This window comes from Rattus rattus, chromosome 7, assembly GCF_011064425.1.
Source record: "Rattus rattus isolate New Zealand chromosome 7, Rrattus_CSIRO_v1, whole genome shotgun sequence".
Classification (NCBI taxonomy): domain Eukaryota; kingdom Metazoa; phylum Chordata; class Mammalia; order Rodentia; family Muridae; genus Rattus; species Rattus rattus.
Genome location: NC_046160.1, coordinates 5,407,872 through 5,419,957, shown reverse-complemented (window position 1 = coordinate 5,419,957; position 12,086 = coordinate 5,407,872).

Below are 12,086 nucleotides of genomic sequence, written 5' to 3'. Positions count from 1 at the left end.
GACCCTGAGAGCACACATGAAAGCCAGTGTGGGTCACCAGGCACTCTCTTCTACTCTTCTGCTATTCCAACCAGGAAAGGAGGTTTCTGAGCCCTTGAAGAAAGAGTCACTACCGTTCTTAGGAGTCCAAGCAAGCAATGGGATCCCATCAATAAAGGCACATCAAAACAAAGATGGGACGGTTCTGGGCAGGGGTGTCTGCTAGACACTGGTGACAAACGCATCAGGAGACGAACATGGCGTCATCTATGATGTGCATGGGTGTACATGGTGATACTCGTGATTCTCTCGAGCTCACTGGTCTGTTCTGGAAGGACTTCCTCTTTGCTCTCGTGCTATTGGGGTTTCCATGTGTGCTCCAGAGAAGCTAACTCCGTGTCAGACTCGAGACCCAGGCCTGGGCGGGAGGCTCGTTTTCCACCCCCACTTTTACTCTTCCTGGAAATGTAACCAGAAGGAAGCCCAGGTGAAAGACTGAAGGCCAAGCACTAACGAACTCTTGGGCAATTTAATATAGACGTCAACCATGGTGGGCAAACGTCCTTTCCTCCCGAACACTGAGCCCATTAGCAATAAAACGGCACGCTATGACTGTCCCAGAGCTGGGCAGTGGCATGCTATCCAATTAGACCAGGCTTCGAGCCAACTTAAACCCCTGATTAATGCTTGATGCTACAAGGGTTATTTTCATGGCCTCAGTGCCAGGTAGGTTGGGCCAGGAAGGAACACTGTGAAATGTTTGTCATTGCTTGGCTTTGCATAATTAGATTTTCTGGAACCATAAACTTTTCTCAGGACTCAGAAGTGGGCACTAGAGTGTCAGGGGCTGGAGCCGGGGTTGTGTGCGGCAGAGTGACCTCCACTCCCAGCAGGCCTCTCTGCAACCTGCTCCCATCTGATGCTGCCTAGAAAGAAAAGGTCATGAGATGCCCATCATGGAGCCTAGGAACTTTCAAACTTCCCTATGACTGGGTTCTCCGCCAGGCGCACCCTCCATTTCAAGGGGAGCTGGCTTTATGGAGTTCACAGTCTCCTGGCAGATGAGGAGGCTGAAATCCAGAGCCCCGCAGAAGCCCTTAGATCACAAACAGCCTCTGTTTTCAGCAGTCGGGCCTGCACACACCTCCACAGGATGCTCGTGGAGCTCTTCCGACTTCTCCGAAACTCTCTGCCTCCTTTAGCATGCACTGCACTGGGCTGGAGACTTGTGGGATCCTTGCCTAGTGTGTGGGAGGCTCTGGATTTGGTGTCCTGTGTCACAAAAACTAGCTGTGGTAGCACATGTCTGTAATCCCAGAAGCACGCGGGAGGCAAACGCAGGAGAATCAGTAGTTCAAGAACAGACTGGGCTACATAGTTAAGATCCTGTCTGGAGAGAGAGAGAGAGAGAGAGAGAGAGAGAGAGAGAGAGAGAAAGAGAGGGAGAGAGACAGAGAGAGAGACAGAGAGAGACAGAGACAGAGACAGAGAGAGACAGAGAGAGAGACAGAGAGACAGAGACAGAGAGAGGCAGAGAGAGGGAGAGGGAGAGAGAGGGAGAGAGAGAGGGAGGGAGAAAGAGAGAGACAGAGAGAGAGACAGAGACAGAGAGAGGCAGAGAGAGGGAGAGAGAGAGGAAGGGAGAAAGAGAGAGGGGGAGGGAAGGAGGGAAGGAGGGAGGGAGGGAAGGAGAAATGGAGAGAATTAGAAAACCCTAATGGGTATGGGAGGGAAATAGAAATAAAACCATCTATGCTTATTAAATCTCAAGATAATCTGTTTAAGCAACTTGATGGGTTCCTTCACATATAACATAATTCTGCTGGCTCCGGCCCTCTACCAGTGCCTAACTCCTGAGTGTTGCTTGTACTGGAAGAAAAGAACAACCAAGAAGCCAGTAACAGAAGCAGCACTGTAGCCTCACCTTCTGAGCAGTGGTTCTCAACCTTCTCAATGCTGAGACTTTTTTTTTTTTCTGGTTCTTTTTTTTTGAGCTGGGGACCGAACCCAGGGCCTTGCGCTTCCTAGGCAAGCGCTCTACCACTGAGCTAAATCCCCAACCCCAATGCTGACTTTTAAATACCGTTCCTCATGCAGTGCTGACCCCCAACCACAGAATAATTTCACTGCCACTTCATAACTGTAATTTAGCTTCTGCTATGAACCATAATGTAAATATCTGATATGCAGAATATCTGATATGATGTGACCCACAGGCTAAGAACTGTTCTAGGGCTGGAGAGCTCAGCAGTTAAGAGCACTGACAAAAGGATCCTTACAAGACCACACCCTACCATTGTCCGGCCTGAATGGAAAGCCGGAAGTTCAGAGCAAACTGCAGAATTTGGAGATCCAGTTCATAACAGTGGAACCCCCTTTCCTCTCCGAACTCCTCCTAAATGTAATAATGGTGTGGTTCCAATCTGAGCCTGGTTCCATCTGAGGACAGGTACACCACCCAGCCTCCCCTGCTGTGTGTGTCTGACACCGGCAGTTAGTGTCCAGGTCACCTCCTCCCCAGCCCCCTAGACTAATGTTACTGTCAGAAAACTACGATGTCACTTTCAACTTTCTAGAAGCCACATGTGAAGAAGGAAATAGGCTGGAGAGGTCACTCCGTCAAGGAGTCGTCTTCCTGAGTCAGGGGGCTGGGGTTCAAATCTCGGCACACACATCAGGTGACTGGAACTGCAGCAGAGAGAGATCTGTCCTTTGTTGTCCCTCCTGGCCTCCATGGGCACTGTGCACATCACTGTGAGGTGGTTGGAGTGCTTGGCAAGGGAGTGGCACGGTTAGGAGGTGTGGCCTTGTTGGAGTGAGCGTGGCCTTGAAGGAAGTGTGTCACTGTGGGTGTAAACAATGAAGCTTTCTCCCAGCCGCATGAGGAAGCCAGTCTTCTCCTGACTGCCTGTGGATCCAGATAGAACCCTCAGCTTCTCCAGCACCATGCCTGCCTGGATGCTGCTGTGCTTCCAACCATGATGATAATGGACTGAACCTCTGAACCTGTAAGCCAGCCCCAGTTAAATGTTGTCCTTTATAAGCATTGCCTTGGTCATGGTGTCTGCTCACAGCGATGGAAACCCTAACTGAGACACACCCACCGCACATGCACTGCATTTGTGCACTGCACGCGTGCTTGAACATCTACACACAGAGACACGTGAATAAAATGATAAATAAAAATCGTCTTGAAAAAGATAAAAATGTTGTCTTAGGAAAGACAAAAGGTGAAAGTGTGGGTGCTGTATGTCTGTGCACATGTATGCAGACCTGCCTCACTGATGCACATGTGGGGGTCAGCGTCGGGCACCTCCCCTTATCACTCTCTGCCTTATTTCATTTTATTTTGACACAGGAACCAGGTCTGAGGGACCGTGGAGCTCGCTGGTCAGGGCAGACGGGCTAGCCCGCTGGTCTCTAGCACTGGCTGCCTCCTCTCCATCAGTGCTCGGATTACAAAAGACTCCGGCCACACCTGGCTTTTTTTTTTGGGGGGGGAGGAAAGCCTGTGTAGTTCTCATAATTCACATGTAATCAATCGTCCCATGCTTCAGCCTCTTCATATCTAAAGCAGGCTAATAGTACAGTTCACATCGCAGCTTCATCAAGGGAAAAGCCCAATAGAACCCTTGAAAAGGAATGGAAAACATTATTTGTAAATAGTACGAGGGGGTCAGACTTCAGGACTGACTGTAAATAAAGAATTGTAAAGCCGTCATGAAAAGCTGAGCCGAGGCCGGAGAGATGGCACAGCAGCTAAGTGCTCCTGCTCTGTAATCATCAACATTCAGAGTTCAAATCCCAGCACCCACACAACAAGCCTGGCTTCACTGTACCAACTTGTAACCTACTTGGGGTTTGCTTGTGTGCAGCAGGGAGTGGGTAGTGAGCCCCAGCGGGTTGTGAGCCTCAGGAAGAGGGAGAGACTCTGCCTCAGAGGAACAGCCAGAGTAATAGAACAGAACACAATGTGCCTTCCTCTGGCTTCCGAGTGCATGCATTCAAGATCAACACCACCAGCTGAACTACGCCTCCAACCTTGCCCCCGATATTTCCAAATGTGGTCTGAGGTAGCCCATGCTGACCTCTTACTCACTCTGTAGCAAAGGGTGACCATCATGTCCTGATCTTTCTGTCTCTGCCTTCCAAGTGCTGGGACCACGGGCATGCATCACCACAGACAACTTATTTTGTTCTTAGTTTAGAATTATTTAATTTGGGTGTGAGTATTTCTGAATACACATATGTCAAATGTGTACCTGGTTCTGAAGAGACCAGAAAGGGCATCAGATCCCCTGGAGCTGGAGAGCTAGAGTTACAGATGGCAACAGTAACAGATGCCATGTGGGTTCTAAGAAGCAAACCTAGGTCCTCGGGAAGAGCAAACCCTTAGCTTCTAAGTCATTGCTCTCCCTCCAGCACCCCCCACCGCCCACTTCCCGGCTTGGGTTTTGGTTTTAGTCTGATCTAACCGTAGCATGGGAACTATTTACTGACTTCAGAAACAGCAAATTTTTGCTGCCCTGGGTTGTGGGCAAGTGTATTGGCTGGTTTCGTGTGTCAACTTGATACAAGCTGGAGTTATCGCAGAAAAAGGAGTCTTAGTAGTGGAAATGCCTTCATGTGAACCAGCTGTAAGGCATTTTCTCAATTAGTGATCAAAATGGGAGGACCCAGCTCCTTGTGAGTGGTGCCGTCCCTGGGCTGGTGGTCCTGGGGTCTATAAGAAAGCAAGCTGAGTAAGCCAGGGGAAGCAAGCCAGGAAGTAACATCCCTCCATGGCCTCTGCATCAGCTCCTGCTTCCTGACCTGCTTGAGTTCCAGTCCTGACTTCCTTTGTGATGAACAGCAATGTGGAAGTGTAAGCTGAATAAACTCTTTCCTCCCCAACTTGCTTCTTGGTCATGATGTTTGTGCAGGAAGAGAAACCCTGACTAAGACAGCAAGCAAATTAAATAAACCGAGAAGTAAAAACTCAGTCATGCTAGCAGCCTATGCTGCACTCCCAGGGTCACAGTAAAGGGAGTTTTTGCTCCTGCTTATCTCAACCTGCAAGACCTGGATGGGATCTGAGGACCTTACAGGACGGGGCAGACTACAGTCTAGGCTGTAGACAACGATACTTGAGTTTCAGTGTACTTTTATACCCAAATGAAACAAAGACAGCAATGGACTAAGGAAAGGTGTTCGAGTTCAGGGAAAACATGTAAATAAACACTAGTAAGCACATACTAGATATTGACAGAGCAGCCCTTTCCCAGAACTTTCTAAGGACAGAGCAACTTAAACACAGTTGCCTGGACGTGCTATATATTATATCTGGAAATCACAAAAGCAAGCAGATTCAGGGCGCACTGACCGTTAGGTTCCATGACTCGGATCTGACATCCAACAAGAATAAACCTGTCTTAGAAACTGAATGTAAATGTTAGCTGTAGGAGGCACAAGATCACCTCCAAGAACAAAGCAGGGAACTAAATGCCCTCTGCCTTTCTCCTGCAGCCTGCCTCACAGTTCCCCAAGGCATCCTCATGGGTCATTCATTCCTTTGACATGGTGACAATCCTTCTTCCTGCCGTGAGCACCACCGGTAGGTAAGTTTCCTGCTAAGCCTGGGCAAATGATGACAAAGGAACCAAGAGCTAGTTTTCTGGCTAAAGATCTCTGCTTTATGATCCTGTTTGTTATGTCCCGTGTCTTTGGGTGAGCGTGGAGACCGGGGTGGCTTCCTCTTGTTGTACTTGACTTATTGATTTTTCAGTGTTAGGGATCAGAACTAGAACCCCACAGAAAGTAAACACTTTAACTTGCTCTACACCTCTCTCTCTCTCTCTCTCTCTCTCTCTCTCTCTCTCCAGGTTGGCCTCACAGAGATCTGCCTGTCTCTACCTCCAGAGTGCTGGGATTAAAGGCAGCCAGGCCCTCCTCTTTTAAAATCAATGTATTCGTTGGACACAGTGGTGCACACCTTTAGGCCCAGCACTTGGGAGGCAAAGGCATGTGGATGTCTGTGGGTTCCAGATCAGCCTGGTCTACAAAGTGAGTTCCAGGACAGTTGGGACTAAATAGTGAGATCCTCTCTCAAAGAAGCAAAATCAAATCAAATAAAACAAATCTATTTATTCATGTGTTTTTGTGTTTGAAACAGGGTCTTACTCTGTAGCTCAGGGTGTCCCGGAACTTCCTATGTACCCAGGAGCATCTTGACCCTTCCTATGTTAGTCATGGCCTCCCAAGTGCATGAACCACCACCCACCTCACCCCTTTTGGGGGAAAGGACTTGTTTTGTTTTGTTTTGTAGACAGGGCCTCCCTGTAACTATTAGCTATGGCCCCAAATCTTCTGTAACTCACTTTGTTCCTAGACCAGGCTGGCCCCAACAAATTCATGCAGAGATTTTCCTCCCTTTAGATATGGAGGATATATTTTGCTGCACCCCTCCTTTTTTTTTTTAAAAAGATTTATTCATTTATTGTTATATGAGTACACTGTTGCTGTCTTCAGACACACCAGAAGAGGGCATCAGATCCCCATCACAGATGGTTGTGAGCCACCATGTGGTTGCTGGGAATTGAACTCAGGACCTCTAGAAGAGCAGTCAGTGCTCTTAACCACTGAGCCATCTCTCTGGTCCCAGGGGGATGCCTTTGTTTGTTTGTCTTTGGGGACAGAGATTCTGTGTGTACCCCTGACTATCCTGGAAATCACTCTGTAGACCAGGTTGGCCTTGAAGTTACAGGGATCTGCCTCCTGTCGCTGCCACCACCACCACCACCACCTCGTAGCCTGAGTTCTCAATGGATCCTGATGGCGGGAAGAGAAAGAAGAGAAGGGGGTGCGACTGTGGTCAGAATCAGTCCAGGGCCACGGGAGTGACTTCTGAGTACAGTGTGCAGCCATTACCGTGCGTGTGAGCCAGAGGTAAGGTAAATGTCTATTGGTAGGCTGGGCCCTGGCTTGGGGTCAGAGATGCTGTTCCCTCGGGTCAAAGGCTGAGGTTTTCCTCAGAGTCATGTATTCCTTGGTTCATCCGGTGAGCGTCTCATTCCTTGAAGCTACAGGTGTCTACTGAGCATCTCCTGTGTCCTAGCATCAGCACCGAAGATGTAGCAGGTTCCAGACACGGATGGATGGAATAGTCGGTAGATTAGGTGGTGCTGAGGAGAAAAACCAAGTCTAAAAGGAGGGTAGCAGATGCAAGCCCTTCTTCCTACAGAAAGCATCACAGATAAGCGATTGACACCGCAGTTAACACCCAAGGGACCGAGGGCTGAGTCACGCAGGAGACGCAGGAGTCTGGGGAAATGTCTGTTGAGGTCCCAAAGAATTTCAACCTCTGTGGGCAGGTGTGGGGAGGGCTGGGCCCTGGCAAAAATCCAGCCAAAAGCCACCCGAGGAAGGAACCTAGGCTAGGTTTCCATTACAGAGGGCAGGGTTAAGCGTGTAGAGCCTGTGTTAGGAACAACAGCTGAAGGTATTCACAAACTATACCCAGGAACCGGGAGACATTTTGTCAGGATCATTTTCCAGCTTCATGGGATTTTTTCTTGGAAGACTATTTTTATATATCACAGATCATATCGTAGTCTGAGCCCTTAGCAACCATCTGGTGTTCATGGTTTCCAAATGTGGTGGGTGATGAAGAATCCTTTGAGCTGCTTGGTTTAAAGATACTGACTCCAGCCTGGCTTGTGGTGCACGGCTGTAATCCTAGCTACTTAGGATGGGGTGGGGGAGGGGAAGAAAAGAGGGGCTGGGAGGTCGGGGTGGGGGCAGTCAGAGGGGAGGGCGGTAAGTTAAAGGCTCACCTAGACAACCACGTGGTGAGACGCTTTCCGTAAATAACTATGAAAATGTTTGGCAGAGTGCTCAACCCGGCCAGCATGCAGCCTTAGACGGAGTGAGTTCCCAGTATCAGAGTGAAAAAGAAACTGTATAGACTCCACCTCACTCAGGCTTGGGCACGCGCTTGTGATCACAGCTCTTGGCGGGAGGTGGGGGTGGGGTGGGCTGACACAGGATTGTGAGTTCAAAACCACCCTGGGCTAGACTCTGTCTCCAAAGACTTGAACAAACTAAACCAACCCAGACTGTAGCCCGCACCGCACCCCTGCCCCCGGAAGGCTCTGGAGTCTGTGTGTTTAGCCAGCACAGTAGGTGTTTCCACACCAGGCAGGTTTAGGAGGCTCAGGGAGGTTCACAAACAAGGAAAAGGAGGCCTAGTGAGAGGCATGATCTTGCCCAAGGGAAAACTGGTCGGTCAGGGAGAACCAGGAGAGATACTTCCATTTTCCAACTCCCTCGGGTCTGTGATTGTTTTTGTCTTTCACACAGCACAAAGATAGCTTGTGATATCGGAAGAGACGCCCGGTCGGGCGTTTGTTAAGATATGCCATTAATAAAGGACGGATCAATCACTGAGGCTCAGTGCCCTGGGAGCGGTCTGCAGCGGGAATGGGCTGAGGCATTCTGCTTATGGGGCCCAATAAAATGACGGATAAATAATGAATAAGTAAGCTACCTCACTTGATAAGAAAAGTTTTTTCTCTCACAAATTGTATTTCATTTATTTATTTTTTCAAGACAGGGTCTCTCTGTGGAGCCCTGATTCTCCCTCCTGGAACTCGCTCTGTAGACCAGGCTACCCTCAAACGTAGAGGTTCCCCTGCCTGTCTGCTTAGCGCTGTGGTCAAAGGTGTGCCCTACCACACCACCCTTTTTGGTTTGTATGATTTATTTTTATTGTTTTTATTTACGTGTGAGTGTGTGTGTGTGTGTGTGTGTGTGTGACACATGCGTGTGCTCACAGAGACAGTTGTGAACTGCCGAATGAATGAGGGAATCTAACCTGGGTCCTGGGAAGGAGCAGCCAGGGCTCTTTTTTTTTTTTAAGATTTTATTTTATTATTATCTTTTTATCTTATGTGTGTGTGTTACTTACATATATGTCTGTGTACATACATTCCTGCTACCCTCAGGTCCAGAGGAGGATGTTGGATCCTCTGTTACTAAGGTTACCATGTTAGAGTTGGAAATAAAACCTAGTCCTGGGGTTGGAGATTTAGCTCAGTGGTAGAGCGCTTGCCTAGCAAGCGCAAGGCCCCTGCTCCAAAAAAAACAAAACAAAACAAAACAAAAAAACAAACAAAACAAAACAAAACAAAAAAACCTAGTCCCTCTAGTAAAGTATTCAGTGCTCTTAACCACTGAGCCATCCTTCCAGACCCCCCCAAAATTTTAAATTACATTTTATTCATTGTGTTTGTGTATGTCTGCATGTGTATTTATGTGTCATGTGTGTGTGAGTGTGTGTGTGTCTGTGTGTATGTGTGTGTGAGTATGTGTGCAAGGGTGTGTGTGTTTGAGTGTGTATGTGGTGTGTATGTGTTTGAGTGTGTGTGTCTGTGTTTGAGTGTGTATGTGGTGTGTGTGTGTTTGAGTGTGTATGTGAGTGTATGTGTATGTGTGTGTGTGAGTGTATGTGTGTGTCTGTGTTTGAGTGTGTGTGTGTCTGTGTTTGAGTGTGTATGTGGTGTGTATGTGTTTGAGTGTGTGTGTGTCTGTGTTTGAGTGTGTGAGTGTGTCTGTGTTTGAGTGTGTGAGTGTCTGTGTTTGAGTGTGTGTGTGTGTGTTTGTGTGTGTGTTTGAGTGTGTGTATGTGTCTGTGTTTTGAGTGTGTATGTGGTGTGTATGTGTTTGAGTGTGTGTGTGTGTTTGAGTGTGTGTGTGTCTGTGTTTGAGTGTGTGAGTGTATGAGTGTGTCTGTGTTTGAGTGTGTGTGTGTGTTTGAGTGTGTGTATGTGTCTGTGTTTGAGTGTGTGTGTGTGTGTTTGTGTGTGTGTTTGAGTGTGTGTATGTGTCTGTGTTTGAGTGTGTATGTGGTGTGTGTGTGTTTGAGTGTGTGTGTCTGTGTTTGAGTGTGTGAGAGTGTATGAGTGTGTGTGAATGTGTGTGTGAATGTGTGTGTGTGAGTGCGAGTGTGTGAGTGTGCGTTAGACTGTTGTGTGAGTGTGTGTGTGAGTGTGTGTGTGAGTGAATGTGTGGGTGAGAATGTGTGAGTGTTTGAGTGTGTGTGTGAGTGTGTTTGTGTGTGTGTGTGTGTTTGAGTGTGTGTGTGTCTGTGTTTGTGTGTGTGAGTGTGTGTGTCTGTGTTTGAGTGTGTGTGTGTGTGTGTGTGTGTGTGTGTGTCTGTGTTTGAGTGTGTGTGTGTGTGTTGTGTGTGTGTGTGTGTGTGTGTTTGAGTGTGTGTGTGTGTGTGTGTGTGTGTGAGTGTGTGTGTGTTTGAGTGTGTGTGCATGTGTGTGTGTTTGAGTGTGTGTGTGGTTGAGTGTGTGTGTGTGTGTGAGTGTGTGTGTGTGTGTGGTGTGTGTGTGTGTCTGAGTGTGTGTGTGTTTTGTGTGTGTGTTTGGTGTGTGTGTGTCTGTGTTTGAGTGTGTGTGTGTCTGTGTTTGAGTGTGTGTGTGTCTGTGTTTGAGTGTGTGTGTGTCTGTGTTTGAGTGTGTATGTGGTGCGTGTGTGTTTGAGTGTGAGTGTCTGTGTTTGAGTGTGTGAGTGTGTGAGTGTGTGTGTGTCTGTGTGTGTGTGTGTGTGATCATGTACTTGCTACTTCTTATATCAACTTGACACAAGCTAGGGTCATGTGGAAAGAAGAATCTTAATTGACAAATGCTTCTATAGGATAGGCCTGTGTACAAACCTGTCGTGATTTTCTTGATTGATGATTGATGGGTGAGAGCCGGGCCCACTGTGGGTGAGGCCACCCCTGGGCTTCTGGTCCTGGATGCTGTAAGGAAGCGGGATGAGCAAACTGTGAAGGGCAAGCCAGTAGGTAGCGTCCTTCCACAGCTTCTGCATCAGGCTTGGTGACTGACCGCAGCCTCGCACAAGCCCTGCCAACACCCAGTCGCACAGCAATTACCAGAGAAGGAGAAGGAAGGGTGGAGCAAAGGACCAGAGGGAACCCTCCCTCCCCCAGCCTCAGTGACTTCGGAGTAATGTTGTTGCACTAGAGGCCTGCGTGATGTTTGAATGTGTTTGCATGTTTATTTGAGGTGTCAGGGATAACCTCAGGACTTTGCTTCATGCTAAGCAAGTGCTGTATCCTGAATAGTACCCACAGACCAGCCTCTCATTCTCATGGGTAGGTACTGTGAGGCTTGGTGTGACCCATGGCGGGTTGTAGCTCACTCTGGGCCTATGTTGCCCCCAGGGGAAAAAAAAAACTGAAGTCACAAAAGATTCATCTCCTGAAGCTCCTGAAGGGCTGACTGACTGCCTGACTTCCCACAGCCCACAGACTGTCCAAAGGGGTGTGCGTGTGTGCGTGTGTGTGTGTGTGTGTGTGAGAGAGAGAGAGAGACAGCAGCCACGTGTGTGGGAACCCAGAAGTCACCCTCCTCCTGTTCCTGTTTGACCACATCAGGGCTAAAGCCGACAGGCAAAGCTGGACTCCTCAGGCAAAAGGTTTCCCCTTCCAAGTCTACACCGCACAACAGGCCTTTGTTGTTTGTTCTCCCTATGTGGGGACAAAAGCCCTTTCAGACTCTGTGGAATGTACCAGAAGTGTCATGAGAAGGGTTTGCTGGGCCCTGGCCTAGAATCTTGTAAGTCAGGGTAAGGAGCTGGCCCTTCTGCTTGAAGCCCCAGGTCCTGCCATGATTTCTCAGGATAGGATTCCTTGCCTCCTCTGCCTTCACTGGCAACTGAAACCCAGTCCTCACCGTGGCCTGGGAGCCTGCAGCCTGAGAAGGCCAGCCTGGGATAGCCTGGGAGCCTGCAGCCTGAGAGGGCCAGCCTGGGATAGCCTGGGAGCCTGCAGCCTGAGAAGGCCAGCCTGGGATAGCCTGGGAGCCTGCAGCCTGAGAAGGCCAGCCTGGGATAGCCTGGGAGCCTGCAGCCTGAGAAGGCCAGCCTGGGATAGCCTGGGAGCCTGCAGCCTGAGAAGGCCAGTCTGGTGCAAGGCACGCCCTCATTTGACTGTCCCTGGTGAATTCGGTATCACCCCTACACTGCGACTGCCTGACAGATCTGCAGAGGGAAGAAGACCTGGGTGGACAGTTTTCTGTGGCACTTAAAGATCGTGACAAACCGTGGTCCCACCCTTT